This window comes from Dermacentor variabilis, chromosome 8 (assembly GCF_050947875.1).
Source record: "Dermacentor variabilis isolate Ectoservices chromosome 8, ASM5094787v1, whole genome shotgun sequence".
Taxonomy (NCBI): domain Eukaryota; kingdom Metazoa; phylum Arthropoda; class Arachnida; order Ixodida; family Ixodidae; genus Dermacentor; species Dermacentor variabilis.
In genome coordinates this window covers 109,034,779-109,058,320 of record NC_134575.1, presented here as the reverse complement: position 1 = coordinate 109,058,320, position 23,542 = coordinate 109,034,779, and the positions used below count along the sequence as shown (strand labels likewise).

At 48.9% G+C, this 23,542-nt stretch overlaps 1 long non-coding RNA gene across 2 annotated transcripts in view; it reads left to right on the top strand.

Annotated features, from left to right (window-relative positions):
- The window catches only part of LOC142591221 (uncharacterized), a 46,578-nt gene that overhangs the window by 11,088 nt on the left and 11,948 nt on the right, over nt 1-23,542 (top strand). For both annotated transcript variants that reach the window (XR_012830394.1, XR_012830395.1), the window contains exon 3: nt 22,821-22,997. This is a non-coding gene — a long non-coding RNA (uncharacterized LOC142591221). The remainder of the gene's footprint in view (nt 1-22,820; nt 22,998-23,542) is intronic.

Genomic DNA, 23,542 nt, shown 5'->3' with positions numbered 1-23,542 from the left:
GAGCCCGCTTTATTGCGACCGCAATTACGTGGACAATCCAGGCGCATTGCTGCCGCTATCGTGACATTTCGTAAAAAAGTCAAAGGGCGATAACATCGACGCCACGTGCCGTATGTTTTATGTACAACTGAATGCGTGCAAGAGTGAGCCGCCGATGCCGACTCAATCTCGCCGGAGAAGAGAAAAGGGGAGAGGAAGCGTCTTGCGCACAGCGCCAAGGGAAGGGGAGGGAGGGGTTCGTTCTACTTCAGCCGCTGCTCCGCTCTATGCCGCCACGCTAGCCGTATTATGAAAGGGATCAGCGATGGGGAAAAAGTGCACCGAGTGCTGATAGTTTCGTGTGCGCTGTGTTTTCACGGCTTAGTTCGCGTTGAAGCGAGAGGCAGCACGAAGGACAACTCGGTCGCTGCTGCTGCCGCGCTTCCTCACGCCAGCGTACTGACACTGAGTTTCCACAGTAATTGAGTGAGATGTGTTCATGTTTGCTTGAGCACGTAAGACATCATTGTTCGTAATTTAGTTTGCAAGCGAATGTTTCCATGTTTATACGGGTGCTAAATTTACTATCCTTACTTCGTATAGCTGTCTACTAATTTGTTATCCCAAAAGATGTTTCGCTTTTCGACACTGACTTTTTTCATTAACAGCGCTTGCAAAGTTTCCTGGAACATTTGGCACATGACAGGTGTGCACGATCGTATGAGTTTTGTATATGTGCGGAAAGCAGCAGATGTAAAAAGGTACACGAATTTTCAGTTACGTGGCGTTTAATGAAGTCCTCGTGAATAAAGTTAATATTGTTACGTAGGAAGACACCGACGAAAAGCTATTTACAAGTATATTTACAAGGTAATACGCTGCGCTTGACCAACAGGCAACAGCCCGCGCTAGCTTCTAATCGTCGTCGTCGTCTTCACACCGCTCGCTTTTCGTGATCGCACATATTGTGCCGTAGCACGACCCCCGGCGGCAAAAGCGCCGTCCCGGAGCGACTAAAGATCGGACTCGGAAGCAGTGTAGTAGGCCTTGAGCCTACTGACGAGTACGACATCACTAGATGCCAGAGGAGTGGACGAGTTTGAACCCACAGGAGCAATTTCGTAAGGCACAGGCGTCACCTGGCGCAGCACGCGGTAGGGCCCGGTGTATCGCGAAAGGAGCTTCTCTGAAAGTCCGACGTGACGAGTGGGCGACCACAGGAGCACGAGCGCACCAGGCGAAAACTGTACGTCACGATGGCGGACGTTGTACTGGCACTGCTGAGTGGCTTGTGAGGCCGTCAGTCGAGCACGGACGGGCAAGCTGGCGTGCCCATTGTTATTGTTATTTCCTCTACGTTCCTATTACCCGTCAATGCAATTGCATTCTGTAGTCCTTTAATGTCTTTTATTTCATTCTTCCATGATACATTGATTTGCTTCTTTAGCCTTTTGCCAAATTATTATGCACTTCTGTATGTGTTTTGTATCTTAACGATCCTTTTTTCCTTTATTTTGACTACCTGTGAGAGTGCGAGAACCGCCTCTAGCTACGGTTTAACGTCGTACATTTTATATTCAATAAAGATGAAAAGAAAGGGATAGAGAGGAGCCTGCGCTACATTCTTCCGCCAGAATCTCCATTTTGTCAGGACAATAAAAAAACAGTTCGGTACTGTGTTACACTCCTGTAATACGTACGTGAAGCAGAAAACCTGCTGCGCGCATGGTTGTGCATTAATTGATGTTACCGGAGGGGTCAGTCAGCACTCTTGTAACACATAACGAGCCGTAGTGTTAAGTAAACCTATGGCGCTTTAGCTCGACCTTCTCAATTACACATGCGAGCACTCAATGCACTACCTAAATGTTATTTCTTTCTTTCACTTTTTCTTTCCGTCTTCTGATCCATGTTTCCTTCGTTCTTCCTTTCTTTAGTTTCTTCATTCATATTCATGCATGGTATCTTTGCTTGCTTGCTTACTTACAGGAGTATGAGACACTCCTAATAATGGCATTATTTCTCTCACAGGACTAGACGTCGCTTTTTTCAGGTAGGAGCCATTGCCATGAGCCACGTAAGGCTTTTGCCTTGAAAAGGCGCTACGAGCTTAAGCGCGAAAGCAGTAAACAGCATTTTGGTCGGATACGCGTCTACATGAAACAACAAAATACATCATGTCCTATGAAAGCTGCGTATAAAGCACATAAATCCGAATACTAAGGCACCAGGCGAAACACACACAGCTTCCTTCCAAAATAATCTTCATGGTATTTTGTCCGACCTTTCTTATTCTAGCACATCAGCCACCGAAATTTGGCCATTCATATCCAGCTTTCCTGGACACGTACCAACTAGCGCCCCAAGCGGCCCCGGCACGAAGCTAGCGCGTTTTCAATGGAACGAGCGGGTTTTTCGCGCATAACAAAAGCTGCAGGTCGATTATCCAAAAACGCAGGCGACAGACGTGTTCTGGAAGACAATCCACACGATCCAAATGCAGTGATCACGTTATGGCACGTAAGAATTTTGTTCCCACAGCGGTTAAAGGTTTAGCAATGGAAGCCTATGGAAACGACGAAAATTTGTACTCGATTTTCGAGGCACGAACGGTGCCTGTAATTAACCTACGACGTCTGTCGTAATACGCAGTGCAGCGTATGTAGTCCGGAGACTCAGCTTTCGATTGATGCCTATCTCGACTCTCCCCACATGGCGCAACACTGTTCCCAAAAGCGTTTTTTGTAACACTGTCGTGAAAATTCACGTGGTATCTATAAAAAAATGTTCGTACCACAGCGCAAACCCTTGGAAGCCGTGGCCGAGCGGTAGAATTGCGCGCACCTTTAGTCACGCTTCGCGGTGCCCGCGGTTCGATTCTCGCTTCGGACTTTTTTTTTTTCCGCATAGGGCGTAGTTTTGTAGTCTCTCACTAGATGGCAGAAACACGAATCCCAACATTTGCTTTCGGTTCTGGTTTTTCAGCGGCGCAGTTTTTTTTTTACAGCCGCATAGGACTTAGTTTTATAGTCTGCCACCAGATGGAAGAAACAGAAAACTCATGATTTGCTTTCGGTTCTGGTTTTCCAGTCGTTCTCTTGAAATATTATGTTTTCTATTTTTCCTTCCTAAAACACAGCAATGTCGTGTTCATTTGTTAAGTCATCGCATTTATGAAGGTTTTATTCATTGCACATCATAACTAGAAGCTTGCACAAAGCTTTGTGCTATGCAAAAAAAAAAAACTTTCGTGCTTTGTAGCGTGGAACCTGGGAGAACAAAATGGCCATTCTTATTGCGTCCTTCTGGAAGGTGCGTTTTCTTCGACTTTCCCCTGTCCTTAATGGCACATACTCCGAGCGAATGAGGTCCACCTGGGCCACAATGCCACCCGGTGGCCAGTGCCATTCCTATGCAACATTCATGCGGAACAAAGTGTCTGCTAAGCTGAGTCGCTGCCCGAACGTTAATTATTTCTAAAGATTTATCCAATTAAGACATGCACCAAATAGGAGAAGATGTGCAGCGTGTGGATTAATAGCTACTGGTAATGTGTTCCCTACAGCCAAGTGGTATGAATCCGTAGGTGTGGCCGTAAAAAAACAATTTGAATAAATGTCCCTTGCTGTGTCTGCCCCGGTCGCTCTACAGAGAAGCTAGCTTGGCTAGCCGTCAGTATTTAGGATCAAAATATGGCGTCGCTCGTTCGGTGCAGTTGCTTTTAATGCGAAGCATTCTTTTGTGAGTGCCCCAATGATCTGGTAGCAAAATCGTGCGAAATCGTGTCTGTAACGCCAAAAAACTTGACGCATTTCCCATATGAATACGTAGGTCTTTATAAAAAGGGGTGGGGCGGCCAACTTGAAATTGGAAGTGGTGTCAGCATAAATTTGGCCGTGATACAGGGATTGGTCAAGTTGAATGTGGTAGTGATATGGGAGTGGCCCAGCCTAAATTTGGGGTGAAATGGTAGTGAGTCAAGCTGAATGTGAGGCTGATATGGGGGTGGCTAAACCTAAATTTGAGGTGATATAGGGATGGGTAAGCCTAAGTTTGGGGGAATATGGGGGGTGGGCCATCCTGGATTTGGAGAGGATACGGGGGTGGGAGAACCTAAATTTGGGAGGGATATGGGGGTGGGCCACCCTAACCATGGGGCTGATATGGGGCTGGGCGAAGCTGAATCGGGGGTGATACGGGGGTGGGCTAACCTAAATGTGGGAGTGATTTGCGGTGGGCCATCCTAAATTTGAGGTGATAGAGGGGCGGGCTAGGCTAAGTTTGGGGCTGATATGGGGGTGGGCGAACCTGGGTTTGGGGATGATATGGGGGTGGGCCAACCTAAATTTGGGGCTGACATGTGGACGGGCTAACCTAACCGTGGGGGTGATGCGCGGCTGGGCCAAGCTGAATTGGAGGGTAAAATATGGGTGGACTAACCTTAGTTGGTGGGCGATTTGCGGTGGGCCATCCTAAATTTGAGGTGATCGAGGGGTGGGCCAGCGTTAGTTTGGGGCTGATATGGGGATGGGCCAACCTAGATTTTCGGGTGGTATTGGAGTGGGCCAATCTAAATTTGGTGGTGTTGTGGAGGCGGGCCAATCTGTATTTGGGGGCGATATGGGATTGGTCCTACCTAAATGTGGGAGCAATCTCGGGGTCGGCCAATTTGAATTTGGGGGTGATATAGGGGTGGGTCAACCTAAATGTTGGGGTGCGTCGGCTTGAAATTTGGAGGACGATTTATGGAAATTCGTCTGTGGACCAACTTGAAAATTAGGGGTGGACCAATTGAAATTCGGGGTTGAGCCAACTTGAAGTTTAAGACTGGGCAAAAAGAAAATCGGGCGTGGCCGACTTTAAACTTGAGGGTGGGCCAATTTAAATTTGAGGGTTTGCCAACTTGAAATTTGGGGGTGGGCCTACTTAATGTTTGGGGTGGGCCAATTGAAATTTGGGGGCCTGTTTACGAATAGTTATACAACACCAGTGGTGTTTCTGCATATTTTTCATCATCGCAAAGTACGTACATCAATAATTGTTACCTATATCCCTCAAGGTGAGCTACCACTCGAGCCTTCCCAGCCCACTGAGCTAATGATGTCATGGGAGTGCTCTCATCGTGACGACTGCGACGTTCAATGTGGAGATCCACAAAAACAAATCGCAGACCGAGCTGAACATTTTCACACCAATGACATCGCTAACACTACTCGCTCGTGCTAGACGCAACACAAGCTTACAACGATCATAATTCAACTTTCAATCGCACGCTAGTCGACACGTTCTCAGTGCAGAATTTCGTCAATCATCTGAATAGAAACCATGCCGGATGTTTTACTGTTATGTTGGGCCGTTTTTCACGAAAGCCTTCTCCCACAAAGACAATACATTTTTGAGATTGACGAGGCAAGCTAGTACATAACTCATACGAAGCAAACGTATAAAGGGTTATAGTGATTTCTCAAAAAATATGTTAGGTAAATAAGATTTCAGATGGTATTATTTCGACCGGGCATGACAACGATTTCTTCCCACCTGTCACAGTGCTTTCACCGAAAACCTAATCATTTTTCTCAAACGCGTTGCCCCAATACTACATGTGCTGAATGTACAAAAGTGCGGTGCGTGGTCACAGCTTCAAAGCCAGTCTATTTTGTGTACTGTTGTTGATATTGTAGTAATGTGGAGTTTTTCTCTTCATAAGAGCACAAAAAGAAAAAAAATATATTACAGATAGTAGCTGAGTGCAAAGCACATTGGAAGATCTGAAACCAGCAATTATTTTTAATTTGCGGGTTGGTCTTCTCTGCTGGTAGATCGCTGTCCGATCACTTCAACGCATTTTGTTTGCATTTTGCAAAAACAGGTACTACCATTTCATTGCGAGGACCATTATGCCATTCACACGCACAATAAGCACACCAGATAATTGACACTATCAGTTTATAAACTGATATTGTTTTGCTAATTTCAGTGTAGCGTGGTGTCTGCGAACGAAGTATTTTCTTAGTATCAGTCCAGTGTTAGCAGTGAGAAGCAGTTTGGTCTATCATCTCCGTGAGGCCATACTAGCCATTGTAGCGCTTTACTCTAGGCCAAGTGCTAAAAACTTGGTGTGGTTCGTCCTTTCCGCAGTTCGTCCATCCATTCTGTTATGGTGGCCATCAACGTTGCGTCCGTCAGGCCTCCTTCTCATTTTAGCTTCACCATCGCGAGAGTGGGCAGAGAAAGGAAGCTTTCTTCACAATCAGCCCCAGCGGGGTTCCACCACTCGTAACTGCTGCAATTTGCATTAAGTGGCTGGGCATGCTAACTACATCCTTAGTTTCACAATGGCTAGCGCGCGCAGAAAAAGTAGAGCTGTGGTCGCTATCACTACCACGAACCCATGTCAATGCAGATGTAAGTACGTGGAGGGGCTGGACATGCTAACTTCTGCGCTACGACCTGCCGCCGCCACCTCTGATTTTCTATGCATACCTGCGTCTTGTTTCTATCGCACACGCATGCAGGACAAACGCGGATAAGTAATTGGATTAGATTGGGAAAACGTTTATTGAGCCTGCAGTAAAGCGCGAAGGCGCGCTTCGGACGTGGCCTACGTCGTCATCGTGGCGGTGTTAGGAATGGCCGTACGGGGTGGCAACGCGAAGTGCCAGCTTTCAGCCCGCAGCACGTGTTCCAATCCGACCAGACGGGGCGCACTTCAGAGAACTGCGGATGACCAGCAGCCACGTGGCGCGCGGTCAACTCAGGAATGTGGTACTCGGCTGCGCCACCCGAGACAAAGCAGAGTTCTACGAAGTCCTCTGACGTCGGCTCCAGAACCTTTTCCCCTGTGCGTGTGTGGGGCACGTGTTTGTGAGCCCTCCGCCAGAAGGGCTGGTCCACGGGGACATCGAACGGTGACGTCGATGACGTCGAACTATGACGTCGAGCGGAGAGCTTATAAGCAGCGTTTACCGGCTGCTAGAGCGTGCTCGTCGTCGGGAGCTGAGTGCTCGTTGTCATGCTAGAAATGTACTAGTGAGCTGTGTGCTCGTAAGCTGTTTGCTGTATGATAGTCTTGCGGGCTCCATATGGGAGTCGCGCTAAACTGCCAATGTATCTTGCTTAATATGTTAATATGTAAATAAATCCTGCTCGCGTAGTCCTGTCGCCACAAGGTCCTCCCTACAGCTACGACTGCCAACTCTTGCAGCGGGTGCTCTGCGAGGATCCCCGCTCGCCGTTGCCGGCTCTCCAGACTCCTGCCTAGCCATCGCCTCGATGACCTGCTGGACGGCCTGTAGTTGTTTTTCTTGATCTTCGCTCCACGTTGCTTCCTCTGGTCTTCGCTCCACGTTGCTTCCTCAAGCTGCGGTGGTATATGTCCTGAGTTAGCTTGGCTTGGATGTTTGGAGCAATCCCATAGCATGTGCTCGAATGTGGCCTTCTCCCTGCAGCACGCTCTGCACTTGTCATGGGGGTGCGATTCTGGGTACATCCTATGCAATAGCGCCGGGCTTGGAAGTGTTCTCGTTTGTAGTTACCTGAACAGCACGGTCTGCGACCTGTCGAGCCCTTTGCAGGGCGGCGGGAGAAGTCTACGGGCCAGCCGAAAGCCTTGGTCAGTTCGTCATAGGTGGTCATCCGGTCTTTGGCGCTGAAACACAGAGGGCAGCCATTGCCTTGGGCGCGGTCGGTTAATCCTCGCGCTCGGGCGTGTGCCGTTTCGTTGCGATGGGCATGCTTCTCCGACGCTTGTCCTGCGTGCTCCGGGAACCACTTGATTCGAGTCCTCTTGTCGCGGTATGCCTGTCGGAGCAGGACGCGTGCCGACGTTGGGGCAATTCTTCCTTTGGCGTAGTTCCTCACCGCCTGTCTGGAGTCGCTGAGGATCATGTGGCATTCTCGGGCTACGATGGCCAGGGCGATGGCTATTTCTTCTGCTTCCTCCACTTGCTTGCTCGATGTGCTGGCAGTCGCCCGCACGGAGTCGACCACCGCGATCGCGAAGCAGTTGCGGCCGGCCTATTCGGCTGCATCCACGTATCTGGCACCGGTGTCTTCCGCGTGCAGGTCCGTCAGTGCCTTGGCTATAGCGCGTCTTCTGCCTTCGTTGAATTCCGGGTGCATGTTCTTCGGCAAGGGGTCAACCCGCACGTTTTATCGTACGTGGTCGGGGACGGGGCATTTTGGTCCCTGCTGTTCGTGATAACCGATGCCTAGACTGCACAGGATCTTTCTGCCGGCCTTTGTTGATGACAATCTTTCCAACTGAGCGGCTCTTTGCGCTTCGATGATCTCGTCGAGCGTGTTGTGTATGCCCAGCTGGAGGAGACGTTTCGTGTTAGTAGTTTCAGGTAGACCGAGGGGTGTCTTGTAAGCCCTCCGGATTAGAATGTCTAGCTTGTTCTTTTCGCTTTTCACCCACTTGTGGAAGGCTGCCACGTACACTGGCAGAGTACGAAGGAGTGTATAAGCCTGATGAAGTTTTCCTCCTTCATGACTCCCTTCTTGGTGGTAACGCGCTTGAGCAGTCTGCTGGCATTGGACGCCTTACCCACGATGCGGGTGATGGTGTCTTCGTTCCTGCCGAGCACTTCGATCGTCATGCCCAGGACTCGGATCTTGCTGACCGTCGGTATTGTGTTACCATCCCTGGTGCGGATCTTGATCTTCTCGTGTTTCCTTTGCTTCTTGATTCTGTGCGTTTTGATCGGTTGGTAAAGCAGGAGCTCCAACTTACTTGGGGAGCAACGCAGTCCCGTACCTTCCAAGCTTTCTTCGATCGTGTCGACTGCCGTCTGTGGCGTGGATTTTGTGCGGGCATCACTGCCCCCGTCCACCCACAGCGTAATGTCGTCCGCGTATATCGTGTGCTTCAGTCCTTCAAGCTGGCATAGTCTTTTGGCAACTTGAATCATAACAAGATTAAATAGCATGGGTGAGATGACGGAGCCTTGGGAAGTGCCCTGGCTCCCTAATGTCTTCTCGTCCGTCTTCAGGTCGCCGGGTCTGAGCTGCGCCATCTGCCGGTGAGGAAGCCTTTCAATATTCGTACGACCTCTCGCCTAGGTTTAGATGCGATACCTGCGCGAGGATGGCAGAGTGCGTAACTTTGTCGAAGGCGCTTTTTACGTGGAGCCCGAGGACGGCTTTGGTGTCCCTGGTTTCGCCGTCGATGACCCGATGTTTGATAAGTAAAAAATATCAGTGCCCTCCCACTCTGTGAAGAAAGATGACCAGCAAAGCCGTGTATGTGGGCCCCTTAATGGCGAACTGCACCTCCGCCGTATGTCGGCACCGCGTAGCACTGTCTTCGGGATCGGCCCACGTATGGGGAGTGCTTAATGCGTGCTTCACCTCCGCCGCTGGTCGGCCTGGCATGGCGCTACATTCGGGATCAGCCCACGTATGGGGAGAGCTGAACGCTTGCTGCACCTCTGCTGCGGGTCAGGCCGGTATTACGCTATCTTCGGGATATTGCTCTGTATACGCGGACGCGATAGTGGGGAAAGTAGCCCTTAAGAGGAACCTTTAGCTCTGGTGGTCCTATATAAATACATGTAAAAGGAGAATTCGGTTTTCTCCACAACCACTGCATCAAATTTTACAAGGTTTGTTGCACTTAAAAGAAATACTTAAAATCTAGTGACCGTTGGTTTAGAATTTTTTATTTTGGTGATCATTTGTTTATATAAAATTGGCAAAAATAACAAATTTTCAGAAAACGAAACCACGTTTACAACTCTGTCTTTCGGCAATCAAAACTGATATCACAATTCTGTACATTGCATCTAACAGCACATCTAAAGCGGACAAAATTGATACATTACGCATGAATCTAAAAAAATTTAGTAATGTGGAAATACAGCTTTTCCACAACCTTCGTTCACAACGTAACGACTTCACGTAAGATATAAATCGGCATATTGGATTTGTCCGCTTTGAATTGCCTAAAGGATTCTGTTTACATAACCGCGATATCAGTTCTTGATGCGGAGTTATTAATTTGTAAACTTCGTGCTTCTGTATTTTTCGCACTTTCGAATTTTTGAAAATCTTTTACCAGAATTCAAGCCGTAAACAGAAATTCCGCTTCTAATAGTCACTAGAATTTACCTTTCTCTCCGGAATCCAGCAAAATTTATTAAAATCGGCCCAGGGGTTATCTCATAAAATCGTTTCGGCGTTTTACATTTATGTGAATAGGCCACGTCGGAGTTGGACCCGAGTTAAAGCATACTCTTAACGACTTCGCTGTAAAAAAAAGTAATAAAAGAAAAAAATCGCCTCAGCCGTCAATATCGCCGCCGCAGATTTTGTCATGATGGCACCGCCACCATCGGCACGGCTGCCTGAGCAGCTACCAAGCTGTTCACTTTCGTTATCTTCCTTCCCTCGGCGGCAGTGCACTGTCTTGATGCCGACGACACGCTAAATCTGCACCATCATTCCGTCATGCATCGCTTCTGTGACCAAGCAAGCTTTCGGCGGCACACGTTCACTGCCGTATTGACACTAAAACTTTAAAATGCTTGCCTTCGAGAAAGCAGCGTGAATAAAAATGGAACGCGACTACGTGACCATGGGGAACATGTTCACAGGGCCATACTATTGATGACAGCATCACAAAAGGCTAGATGTGGTCAGGTTGACTTTACAGGTTTGGAAGGAATGACTGATGGGCTAGTTGCTTCATTATCACATAAAGAACAGCGCTTAATGTTAGCGCAGTTTGTGTGTGGTTCCCCCTGTGTGCGTCCCGTCGTGAAGTGCTGTTCTTTCTTTGACTTTACAGATGTTCTTTTTCTGCGTCAGTTAAGTCTTCCAAGAGTGTTTACTTGGAAAATTTTTGTTCCCATTGCTCTTACAGAAACACATTTAGTCGAAATTTGTTCGCTTGGCTGCTTAATCTCGAGGACGGGCTCCAAACTGCTCATTTTCTTTAACCACGTAAAAACCATTACTGAAATTTTAATTAACGTAGCTTTGTTAATTACGCAAACAACTTCTCAACTTACTCCGCATCTAGAGGTTACCAATCTGAACACTTGAATGATAAAATGATGTTAACATTGTTTGCATCGTTCGAATAGTTTTGTTTCGTGCAGTTAAAAGCAGCCGGCATATTGATGGTGCTGTAGACTTCTTATAAAGTAAGTGTGAAAGTTTGGACATGTTATCTTGGCACAAATCAACTTCATGAGCTTAAGCACATGACCCAACCTTGCACGTCTGTCTTTACAACCGATTCTCATACATTATACAAGAAGCACCTCCGCGCTACGGTACATCCCACAAGGTGTGCGAGAACATTGTGCGCGCTCCCGATTAGGTTTCTGAGCGTTGGTGGCATCAGACTCGGATTCCTGGCATCATAGGGAATAAAAACAGCTTCCTGGAGGAAAGCATTGGGTACATTTTCGGCACTTTGTAACATATGGATCAGCACGGATATGTACGTTAGAACGAAAAGTACTGAAATATTAGGGTGAGGGTGTCGCTGCATGTATTTTGGCTGTGTAATGTTAAGATCTAAAGAAAAAATGCTTTGATTTTGTGAAAATAATGCTGACATGAAATATGAGCTCCGACACAGTACCCGTGGTAGAACTAGCCCCTGGAATACAGGGCTACATTAAACCACGATATGCTGGTTTGATAAATACCAGTAATTGTAAAGTGGTTCGCTCTTGAGTTTCCTGTATGTCAATCGGCGCCGCTGTGCAGTGTTGGGGGCCCTTTTTATACCACCAGCACTATGTTTCAGCTAATATTGAAAGCAACTGTATTCTTTCTTTTAAGGGGGGGGGGGGGCTTTTTTTAGCGTCTAACCACAGTTCCAAAGTTATCAGCTCAAGATGCGCCTGCATGTGTTTCTAATATCCAGTATGTTGGCACGGATTCAATAGCGAAAGAGCGCTATCTTATCAGATTGCGCGCGTGAAGCGTATACTGGCGTACATTCTCCATCACATTTCCCGACCCGAGATTGCGCCGCGATGTATGAGCATTCCAATCTGACGAACCGACGCCTTGATCCGTAGATCAGAATCAGAGGAAGAACTTTGCGCGCAGCCATCGGTATCTTTGAGTGTTATTTTCTTTTCCAGCGCAAGCTCATCTTATAATGAGTAACATTCGTGACTGACTCTTTTGGAAGTGTTTTGTTCTTGACATTACTACAACGTGAGAGTATAGAGGTGCTCCATCTTTATTGAGAGAATACTGGGAAATGGACTAGGCCTTTTCTTGCGTATGCGTTTACACATTTACCGCACCAATTTATTTTCCATAACTTACGTTTTAATTTAGGGGGCTGTAAAGCACAGCAACCTTTTACTAACAGGATGTTTTAATAACACAGACAATTTAAATGCTTATTAGTCGGCTTTCACTTCATGGTAAGGAATTTCAATAAAGATCTACTCACGATAATTAAAAGTCTATCCGTTTGACAACGTTTCATCTGAGTTCCCCTTTGCAAGGTGATACAGACTCGCAGATTGTTCGTATTGGGCACCCTCGACATATGTCCAACCGCCAAACAAAGGGTTATTCCGAATGTTTCATTTCAGGAAGGCGTGTTACCCTCCTGTCTTTCATTCCCGTTCGCAAACACGCATAAGACGAAAGTGCTGCGTGAAGAGCGTCGTTAGTCCAAGCCAACTAGCTACCGTAACTCACCTCGCCTATATCGCTGTCATTTAGGCTTAGATAAGAAATATTATTATTTTAGACCGACGCATCACGAATCCAAAAAGAGCAGCGCGCGACCAGCCCAGCTAGGTTTCTTTCATTTCGTACATCGTCGTAGCGGCTAATAGTAGCTCACGAAGCAGAGCACTGAGTGTGGATATGGCAGAGAAGGTGTTCTATATAATGTCTCGTCACCCACCGAAAATTGCCCGCCCTGCTACTGGCCATTCCTAGAAAATTGTATATGTGACGCCCAGCCATTTGGAACACAGCAACTTTGTTTTGCGATGGGAGAGTCCAGGTGAGAGACAGTGTGGTTATGGAGGTAAAGACACGCTATTTTCTGCAGTAACTTAGGCATGCATGGATGAATGCCTTTATTTATTGAGAAAAAGGAGGAGCAAGCCTCAGTGGAAGCACGTCTCAGCAGACTGGGAAAGAAGCGGGGGACAAAGAGGAAAAGCTGGGGCCTGGGTGGCAGGCGAAGTCGCAGCTTAGAGGCGAGAGAATATAAGCAAGAGTTGGCGAAACCAGTTGAATTCCAGTGTAGATGTGTGATGTGCCCAGTAAATGATTGGAGTCACCGCCCAGCATCTGTACTTTGCGGCAGTATAAGCTCCCACCATTCTTGGTAACAAACCTTTACTGAAAACCAATCTTCGCAATTATTCATCAACCATGCCTAGCCACGTATTCCTTAGTGGCAGGGTCTGTGGATTACATCTACGCTGTCCCGACAAGTTACGACCATAACGTGGCGCTTGCGGTTACTGATGCCATACTCGTGACTCTTACTATACTACTACTATACTGCGCGAATACTATAAACATGGGTTTACTGCACAAGTTAGTGAACAGACATTTTAGAACCGCGTTAGGTAAGGCAGATAGATAAACAGAAATTGGTGGAGGCAGGTGGTAGCGTAATGGTTAGCGTGCCCATTTCCCAAATGCAAGATGGAGCATTTGGGAGATGGGCTCGAATCCCGGTGGTTTGTTTGTGAAGACAGCTTTCTGTGCTCTCTGGTGACTGCGAAGCTCAGAATGACGCGGCATCCTGACGACAACGGTCGCCGTCAACGTAACAGAATAAGCGGGCGTGCAAGGTCACGCCTAAAGCCGAAAGCACATTCAGAGGAAATACACTGTTGCGTTTCGCCTGCGACACGCGGTTTTGCCGGCGCGACTGCGGCGGGGCGGCAGACATTTTGGCCCGTTCGGCGTCGCCGCAACGCTCCCCGCCAGGCGTTTCCAGGCGTTTCCAGGCGCGACTGCGGCGGGGCGGCAGACATTTTGGCCCGTTCGGCGTCGCCGCAACGCTCCCCGCCAGGCGTTTCCAGGCGTTTCCAGGCATGTTCCGATGCCACGTGTCTTCATGTGCGTGTGTGAGTGTATGTGCCATTGTGCCCGAACGGCGGCGCTACGACAGTGTGCGTCACCATTAGCCCATTGTACAATCACGTGCTCGTCTATTGAGGGGTTCCTTCTTGCCCTCAACTGCGAGAGTATAAAAACAGCTGCCCCCGGACGCCAAAAGGAGGGCTCCGATTTCTTCTGTTGAGTAAAGTGCTCTCCCGTCTCTCTACTTCGGTCAACCTGACCGCCAACTCTTTGCGATGTTAAAATAAACAAGTTGTTTTGTTGTTACCAGTCGACTCATGCTTTGCCGGGACCTTCGGATGCTTCCAGTTGTACCCCAGGCCGCCAGGCCAACGCTACCCTTGGGGCTTGCGACCCAGGTACAACCACGGGCGTCAGCGCCGAGTTCCCAACAACCAATGCCATCGGTGGGATCCAAATAACTGTCTGCCAGCGGTGAGATCGCGACAACGGAGGCCAGCAGCGAAGATATGCAGTTGACTGTATGCTGAGCAGCTCAACGACGATCCGGGAGCAGTGCAACGAGCCCTGTGTGATGACTGGTTGCCTGCAGCGGAACGACTGCGCTGGACTCTTGGCTGCGAGGTTTGGTGAGTGCGGGACTTTCTTCTTCTGAGCTTTGCCAGGCTTTTGTTAGTGTCAGAAACAGAGCTGGTAATTGTGGTTGTCGTTGCTGCCGGGTTAGTTTGCGGCAAGACAATAATAGGCAGTAGAGAAAGCAGCATTCAGAGCAGCCATGGATTTGAAGTCGTTGCGCAAACCGAAATTGTTGGAGCTTGCAAGAGAGTTGGGTCTGGATGTCTCAGACAAACTCAGAAAACCTGAACTGCTAAAGGCTATTCTTGAGTTAGAGGCTGAGGATGACGAGCTGTCGGAATGCCTTGAGACCATTGAAGAGAGGGAGACTGCAAAAAGACAGGAGCGCGAACTTAAAGAGCAAAAAGAAAAAGAAGAGCGTGAACGTAAAGAACAGAAAGAAAAAGAAGAGCGTGAACGTAAAGAACAGAAAGAGCGAGAGCAACAAGAGCGTGACCGTCAACACGCTTTGGAAATGAAGCGTCTTGAGGTAGAGATGGAACGCGCTCGTAATGGAAGTCAGGCACACGGTGCAGGAGAACGCGTATTGTTCAAAATGACTGACCTGATGCGGCCGTTTAAGCTTGGAGACGACATTGGTTTGTTCCTGGTTAACTTTGAGCGAACGTGCGAGAAGCAGGGGTTCTCTCGGGAAACGTGGCCACAGCGCTTGCTCACTTTGTTACCCGGCGAGGCGGCCGACGTAGTCGCTCGCTTGGATAGAGAGGAGGCAGAGGATTTCGACAAAGTAAAATCGAGTCTGCTAAAAAAGTACCGGCTGTCTGCGGAGGCGTTCCGTCGGAAGTTTCGGGAAAATGAGAAAGGCAGAAGTGAGTCATATACAGAGTTTGCGTATAGGCTTATGTCAAACATGCAGGAGTGGCTCAAAGAAGAGAAAGCGTTTGGTGACCACGATAAAGTTCTGCAGTGCTTCGGGCTAGAACAGTTTTATAGTCGGTTACCGGAGAACGTGCGATACTGGGTCTTGGATAGGCCAGACGTTTGTACGGTGGCTAAAGCCGCTGAGCTAGCCGAGGAGTTTGTGACGCGTCGGGCTCGCGGAGCTAAGGACGGTCAAAAGGGTGAATTTGGCTTGAAGTTTGAGAGGCCGAAGTTCACACCCATGAGAGCAAAGGGGAACACGCGTAGTGCGGATGCGAGTGGAAGGAGTGCGACCGAACCTAAGGAGACGGCGGCAGCCGAAGCCGAACGCAGAAAGCGGTTCGAGATGAGGCAAGCGCGCGTTTGTTATACGTGCCAGAAGCCGGGTCACTTTTCGGCGCAGTGTCCGGAAACAACACCAAAAGTTGTGTTTTTTTCAATAGGCAGCACTGACGAGAACATGAAGCTTCTCGAGCCTTACATGCGAGACCTCCTCGTGAACGGGAAAGAGTGCCGAGTGCTTCGCGATTCCGCAGCTACGATGGATGTAGTTCACCCGTCTTACGTAGAACCCCATATGTTCACGGGCGAGTGCGCATGGATCAAGCAAGCCGTGGAAGCTCATAGCGTGTGTCTGCCAGTAGCAAAGGTGCTTATTGAAGGACCTTTCGGAGCGCTTGAGACGGAGGCGGCAGTGTCATCTATGCTGCCACCCCAGTACCCGTACCTATTTTCAAACAGGTCCGATCACCTCCTGCGCGAGAAGGGGCTTTTGTTTGGTGAAGCTAGTGTTCAGGCCTTCACCAGATCGAAGGTTCGGGAGCTCGCTGCAAAGGCGGTAGTTGCGGGGCCGACGTTATCAAACAACGAAAAGGGTCAGAGGCGCAGCAAGCCGATATTCAGAGCACGCCCGAACTGAATAAAATTGAGCCTGTAGCGTTGAAGGAGCCAGATACTGGAGAGGAAACGCCCGACACGGGAAAGTTAGAAGAGCTATCTACTGATTTGCTCATCGCGCCTACGTCAGACGGACTTAATAGGTTGCTAAAAGTCAGCCGGTCGGCTTTGATAGCCGAGCAAAAAAAGGATGGCAGCCTGGAAAACGTGCGCTGCAATGTCAAAGAAGGTATCGCCAGGAAAACTGCGCGTTTTGTGGAAAGAGGTGGAGTCCTGTACCGGAAGTATCTAGACCGCCGAGGAGTGGAGTTCGATCAGCTGATCGTGCCTCAATGCTATCGTCAGGATCTGTTGCGCTTGTCACACGGGGGTTCGTGGTCCGGACACCTAGGAGTTAAGAAAACTAAGGACCGTCTCTTGCAAGAGTACTATTGGCCAGGGTGTTTTCGGGACGCAGACCACTTCGTGAGGTCATGTGACACCTGTCAGCGGGTGGGCAAACCAGGGGACAAATCGAGGGCGCCGTTGAAATTGGTACCTATCATTACGGAGCCTTTTAGACGGCTCGTTATTGATACAGTGGGACCTCTGCCGGTAACAGCCACGGGGTACAGACACATTTTGACTGTGATCTGCCCAGCGACAAAGTTCCCTGAAGCAGTGCCGCTTAATGAACTCAGCTCAGTTGAGATAGTCAATGCACTACTGTCCATATTTGCGCGAGTTGGTTTTCCTGCGGAAATCCAATCAGATCAGGGCACAGTGTTTACTAGCGCTTTGACGACAACTTTTCTCGAAAGGTGTGGGGTAAAGCTGCTACACAGCTCAGTGTACCACCCACAGTCGAATTCCGTTGAGAAGCTCCACTCCGTCATGAAGCGCGTGTTGAGAGCGTTGTGTTTTGAACATCGAACTGACTGGGAGCTGTGTCTGCCTGGGGTGATGTTTGCTTTAAGGACCGCGCCGCATGCGGCTACGGGGTTTTCGCCAGCTGAACTGGTGTACGGTCGCTCGCTTCGGTCTCCGCTTCGCATGCTTCGAGAATCGTGGGAAGGTAGGGGCGACGACCCAGTCGTGGTGGAGTACGTACTTAAGCTCCTCGAACGCTTAAGAAGGGCACAGGAGTTGTCAGGTGAAGCAATGACAAAGGCCCAGCAGAGGGCCAAGGTTTATTATGATCGGACAGCCAGGGCCCGTCGTTTTGAGGTGGGCGATGAGGTCATGATATTGCGCACATCGCTAAACAACAAACTAGACGTGCAGTGGGAGGGCCCAGCACGAATTGTTCAGAAACTGTCGGACGTTAACTACGTGGTAAGTCTGCCAGGAAAGCGGAAAGCACAGCAAGTTTACCACTGTAATCTGCTCAAACCTTATAGACAAAGGGAAGCAGTGGTGTGCATGATGGTAAACGTTCCTGAAGAGCTTCCGGTCGAGCTTCCGGGACTAGGCTCAGTGACGAACAGGGAAGACACCGGTCAAGTCATTAGTGACCTTATCAGTAAAGCACCGCTGTCGCCTGAGCAGAAAACCGAACTACACCAGCTATTACAAGAGTTTCAAGGTCTGTTCTCTGAGAGGCCTGGTAGGACTTCTGTCCTTACTCATGACATAGAACTTACCTCCCCAGAGCCAGTACGATCCAAGGCGTACCGGGTGTCACCCCGCCAGAGCGATATTATGGAGGCTGAGGTAAAGAAAATGCTACAGCTCGGTGTTATTGAGGCAGGTGAGAGTGATTATACCTCCCCTTTGATTTTAGTTGAGGTACCGGGCAAGGAACCTCGTCCTTGCGTCGACTACCGCAGGCTTAATTCCATCACTAAGGATCAAATTTATCCGATCCCTAACATCGAGGAGCGCCTTGAGAAAGTTAGTAGCGCTCAGTTTATTTCCACCCTAGATCTTGTCAGGGGTTATTGGCAGGTTCCACTTACAGAAGAGGCTAGTAGGTATGCGGCGTTCATTTCACCAATGGGAACATTCCGTCCTAAAGTGTTGAGTTTTGGTTTGAAGAACGCGCCATACTGTTTTTCAAGCCTCATGGATAAAGTGTTGCGGGGACAGCAAGAATTCGCTTTACCGTATCTAGACGACGTAGCGATATTCTCCGCATCCTGGTCTGAGCATATGGCACACTTGCGGGCAGTGCTAACCCGCCTGCGCGAAGCGGGCTTGACAGTCAAGGCTCCTAAGTGCCAGTTAGCACAGGCCGAGGTTGTCTACCTCGGTCACGTGATTGGTCAGGGTCGTCGCCGCCCCTCTGAAATAAATGTGGCCGCTGTGCGAGACTTTCCGCAACCGCGCACCAAGACCGATATTCGGTCGTTCATGGGTGTCGCCGGCTACTATCAGAGGTACATCCCTAGGTACTCTGATATCGCGGCTCCCCTGACGGATGCTCTAAGAAAGACAGAGCCTCAAACAGTCGTCTGGGACGAGACAAAGGAAAGAGCTTTTAGCGCCCTAAAGAGTGCCCTAACAAACCAGCCTGTGCTACGATCGCCAGACTATACAAAAGGGTTCATTGTTCAGTGCGATGCTAGTGAGCGAGGCATGGGCGTTGTACTGTGCCAACGGGAAAAGGGAGAAGTAGAACACCCCGTCCTGTATGCTAGTCGTAAGCTGACCAGTCGTGAGCAGGCGTATAGCGCCACCGAGAAAGAGTGTGCATGTCTCGTGTGGGCCGTTCAGAAATTGTCATGCTATCTAGCCGGCTCGAGGTTTATCATTGAGACGGATCACTGCCCTCTCCAATGGCTGCAGACCATCTCTCCCAAAAAATGGCCGCCTCCTGCGCTGGAGCCTCGCTTTACAACAATATTCCTTTGAGGTGCGTTACAAAAAGGGGAGTCTCAACGGTAACGCCGATGGCTTAAGTCGAAGCCCCTAACGTAGGAATCAGCCTCAAAATTGTTGGTTACTGATGTTTTTCTTCCTGAGGCAGGATTTTTTTTAACATATTGCTTTTGTTTAGTGTTTCAAAGTGATGATATGCTTTCTAGTGCAATTTTCCAATTTGTGGACGCGTTCTGAGTGATGCTAGACTACTGTAAGGAACTAGGCAGTGGTATAAAAAGGGGAAAGAGCCTGGCAGGGCTTAGTGAGGGTTGTGCCGTGCTTGCTGACTGAGCGGTTGAGTTTCAGCGTAGTTCTAACGCTTGCCGGGAACGAGAACAAAAATGTGAACTCTCCCGAAGTCACTTTGCAGTGTCCCGTGCGAACCTGAACGAGAGAACGAGGCCTTCTTTGTGCGCTGCGCTCAAGAAACGTCGAGGGACGCCCGACTTCGGTTATGAGCATCATCGAGCGACATCCCTCCGGACAGCGGATGCAGTCCCCTGTCCATCGGGATCTCCTTCCCCCGGCGGGGCGGTCTGTTGCGTTTCGCCTGCGACACGCGGTTTTGCCGGCGCGACTGCGGCGGGGCGGCAGACATTTTGGCCCGTTCGGCGTCGCCGCAACGCTCCCCGCCAGGCGTTTCCAGGCGTTTCCAGGCGCGACTGCGGCGGGGCGGCAGACATTTTGGCCCGTTCGGCGTCGCCGCAACGCTCCCCGCCAGGCGTTTCCAGGCGTTTCCAGGCGCGACTGCGGCGGGGCGGCAGACATTTTGGCCCGTTCGGCGTCGCCGCAACGCTCCCCGCCAGGCGTTTCCAGGCGTTTCCAGGCATGTTCCGATGCCACGTGTCTTCATGTGCGTGTGTGAGTGTATGTGCCATTGTGCCCGAACGGCGGCGCTACGACAGTGTGCGTCACCATTAGCCCATTGTACAATCACGTGCTCGTCTATTGAGGGGTTCCTTCTTGCCCTCAACTGCGAGAGTATAAAAACAGCTGCCCCCGGACGCCAAAAGGAGGGCTCCGATTTCTTCTGTTGAGTAAAGTGCTCTCCCGTCTCTCTACTTCGGTCAACCTGACCGCCAACTCTTTGCGATGTTAAAATAAACAAGTTGTTTTGTTGTTACCAGTCGACTCATGCTTTGCCGGGACCTTCGGATGCTTCCAGTTGTACCCCAGGCCGCCAGGCCAACGCTACCCTTGGGGCTTGCGACCCAGGTACAACCACGGGCGTCAGCGCCGAGTTCCCAACAACCGATGCCATCGGTGGGATCCAAATAACACTATACTCTTGCCGACAAAAAAAAAACGTGATGAGTAACGAGTGGTGTTGTTGAGCGAGGCTGCAGATGGATAATGTCACCATAGACAGGACAACGCTCCAATCCCGGTGCTCAGCGGAAATATACGTCGACAGTGTGTCAACTAGCGTGTAATTGATACTTCATTAAGGTCGTTGCGTGTTTGTGTTGTGTCTAGCAGGAGCGAGTAGCGTAAGAGATGACACTGGGGATCACGTCAGCATTTCATTCAGCGTTTATTTCTCAGAAAAAGAGTTGAAGGCGCCCGTTTATTTGCATCACAATGGCAGGCGTAATCAGGCAAACATTGACAGCATTTCATTAGAGAGTGCCTGTCTACTCTGTGGAGATTACGCACGACAATGACAACAAACGCAGAAAGCTTTGCTTACATCGATTCGCACATACATAGGATTCGCATAATTTTTTCACTCATTGAATACAGTGCATTCTTCGGTGTCATTCTTCGACAGATGTTACCGATTTTCGCGCAATGAGGATTGGAACAAATTGTCTCACCTTGCGGCTGTCACCTTCCTCCTACTGTCAACATTCCTTCCCCTCCGTAGTTGCTTAGCTTTTATTGGGTTCGGCTGCTAATCACGAGGTCTCGAGATCGAATCCCAACCACGGCAGCGGTATTTCAATGGGTGTGAAATGCGAAAACCCGCGTATTTAGGGTTAGGCACACGTTAAAAAATCCCAAGTGGTCTAAATTATTCTCGAATCGTCCACTACGGCGTGCCTCCTAATGAAATCGTGGTTTTGGCAAGTAAACGAGGGTTGCAATGTGGGCTTGTTGTAATGCATCTTCAAAGGGAGTATGGTAGCGCGATTCAAAGACAGAGAAGACACAAAGGGGCACACACAGCGCTGTGTGTGTCCCTTTGTGTCTTCTCTTGTCCCGTCTTTGAATCGCGCTACCATACTCCCTTTGAATTTGGCAAGTAAAACCTCACAATGTGTTATGTAACAATCGTTAAGGATGTCCTGGGCAGTCGCACAACTTTTGAATACAATTAAGCGTCAGGAGTTGTGCGCGAGGTCTTTGAGTATGTGGATAGCCTTTATGGCGTTCGATAGCTGCTAGTCTACATTGCGGCTATATAATAAAGGCGGAACGGCAACATGGTAGAGAATGTGGAGAACACACAAATCCCGCATATATTACTGCACAATAATTTTAAATATCGTTCTTGCTTCACGCACGTGGATAACCGCCATAGGAGACTACTTTGGAAACTAACCGCAAGTACTGTATATGTCGTACCCAATGGTGTACCTGGCCTGGTGGCCGGTAAATGGAGACGTAATATTGCGAACAGCTTCGCCTATAGCATGCTAACGGACGACGACACAAACTGAAGTGACTAGTGCAAGAGTGGACAGGGAACACTAAAGACGCTACAAGGACAAGCGCCCAGTTGGATGTTTGCGCTTATCCTTGTCGCCTCTAGTGTCCCGTGTCCACTCTTGCGCTAGTCACTTTAACATGGAATACCAACGAGCCCGGTCTCACACCCTGCGACGACACAGAGACAGTTTGCTCAACTCTTGTATCGTGACTTTTGTGTTAAGGTGAAAAACCAACTTATCCATGTATATGTATTTATGCTTAAGCACATCTAGATTTGCAGCTGCGGCGGTGGCCCATGAGTGCGCATTGCAATGTCGCTAGCGAAATAATTGTGTGAACCTTAACGAATTCGATAGTGGAAAATCAAAATCCGTCCACGACGGCATCTCTAGTAGACGCTGTGCGATGTTCGGACGTTAACAATGTGTGCCGACTGAAGAAAGGCTGCCCCGAAGTACTTCTGACGATTAGGCTAGCTTCTTTACTCCGTAGAATGAAAAAAAAAAAGAAAAAGAAAAGGAAAAGGAAAAAAGAAAAAAAGAACCGCATCAAAAGCCCAGAATCAACCATTGTTCGTCGCGACTAAACGCTCTTAGGATGACGAGTAATTTCTAGGCGACGAGCGAATACGCTTGATCAAGACCACTGATAACACCGGCGGGACAAGCATTGTGGCGAAGTTCAATGCGCAGGGATAGCTTTTATTTTTTTTATTTTTTTGGTTGACGTCATCACGTGTCACCGCGGGAAGTTTGAAAAGTTTAAGGTTAGTACGCCACGTGGTGGCGCTCACGCGAACTAAACCCTCATGTCCAGAAAAGCTGGATACGCTAGCAGTAAAGCTAAAGAAATTAGATATCACAAGGGGTGCAAGGCAACCTTAATCACACATTGCTTCCTTTTTTATTGTTTTTGGCTAGAATGCTGGCGAGACAATGAATGGAAAGTGAAATGCTGGGACAATTTCGTGCCGGAGGAGTTGTGCCCTGGAGTTCCTGAGACATATTGCAATAAGAAACGACGGCGATGCGTTTGCGGCTGCAAACACGGAAAGTTTCGGAGGATGGACTGGGCATGCGTGCCTTATCGAGAATGCGGTGAGTAGACAAGCGGATTAGTACTTTCGATCGCGTCTGCTGTGGCCTTGCTGAGAACTTAGGAAAGAAACGGGCAGTGAATGGGTCCCGAACTATGACTAAAGCGTGAGAAATAAGTGTCCTCCGTGTAGATAGTATATTGCACTGCCAATGTGCTTTCGAATAACGTCGGGTGAGTGCCGCTCCAGAATGCCTTCCACATCGGGGTGGCTTCCTGAAGAAGCCACCACGATGCTACTTTTTTTCAGCTTTCACTTTATTTCTTTTTGTGGTTACAAACGTTGCTGAAAATCTCCTATACGCTCTTAGCTATAGTTTTGGGCCCATACAAATGAATAAAAAACACCATTGCAACTCGGGTTAACAGCTAATGTGATTTCCAAGTACATATTCCGGTAACATTGTTGTTAACATGATATAATTAAATGTGTTATAGCAGAAGGAAAAAACAACAATCGCAAAATTCGTTACTATTACGATAGAGAAACACATGGCTTATGAATTATAAATTGCTTAAGAGCATACTAAAATCATGGACTCTCTTT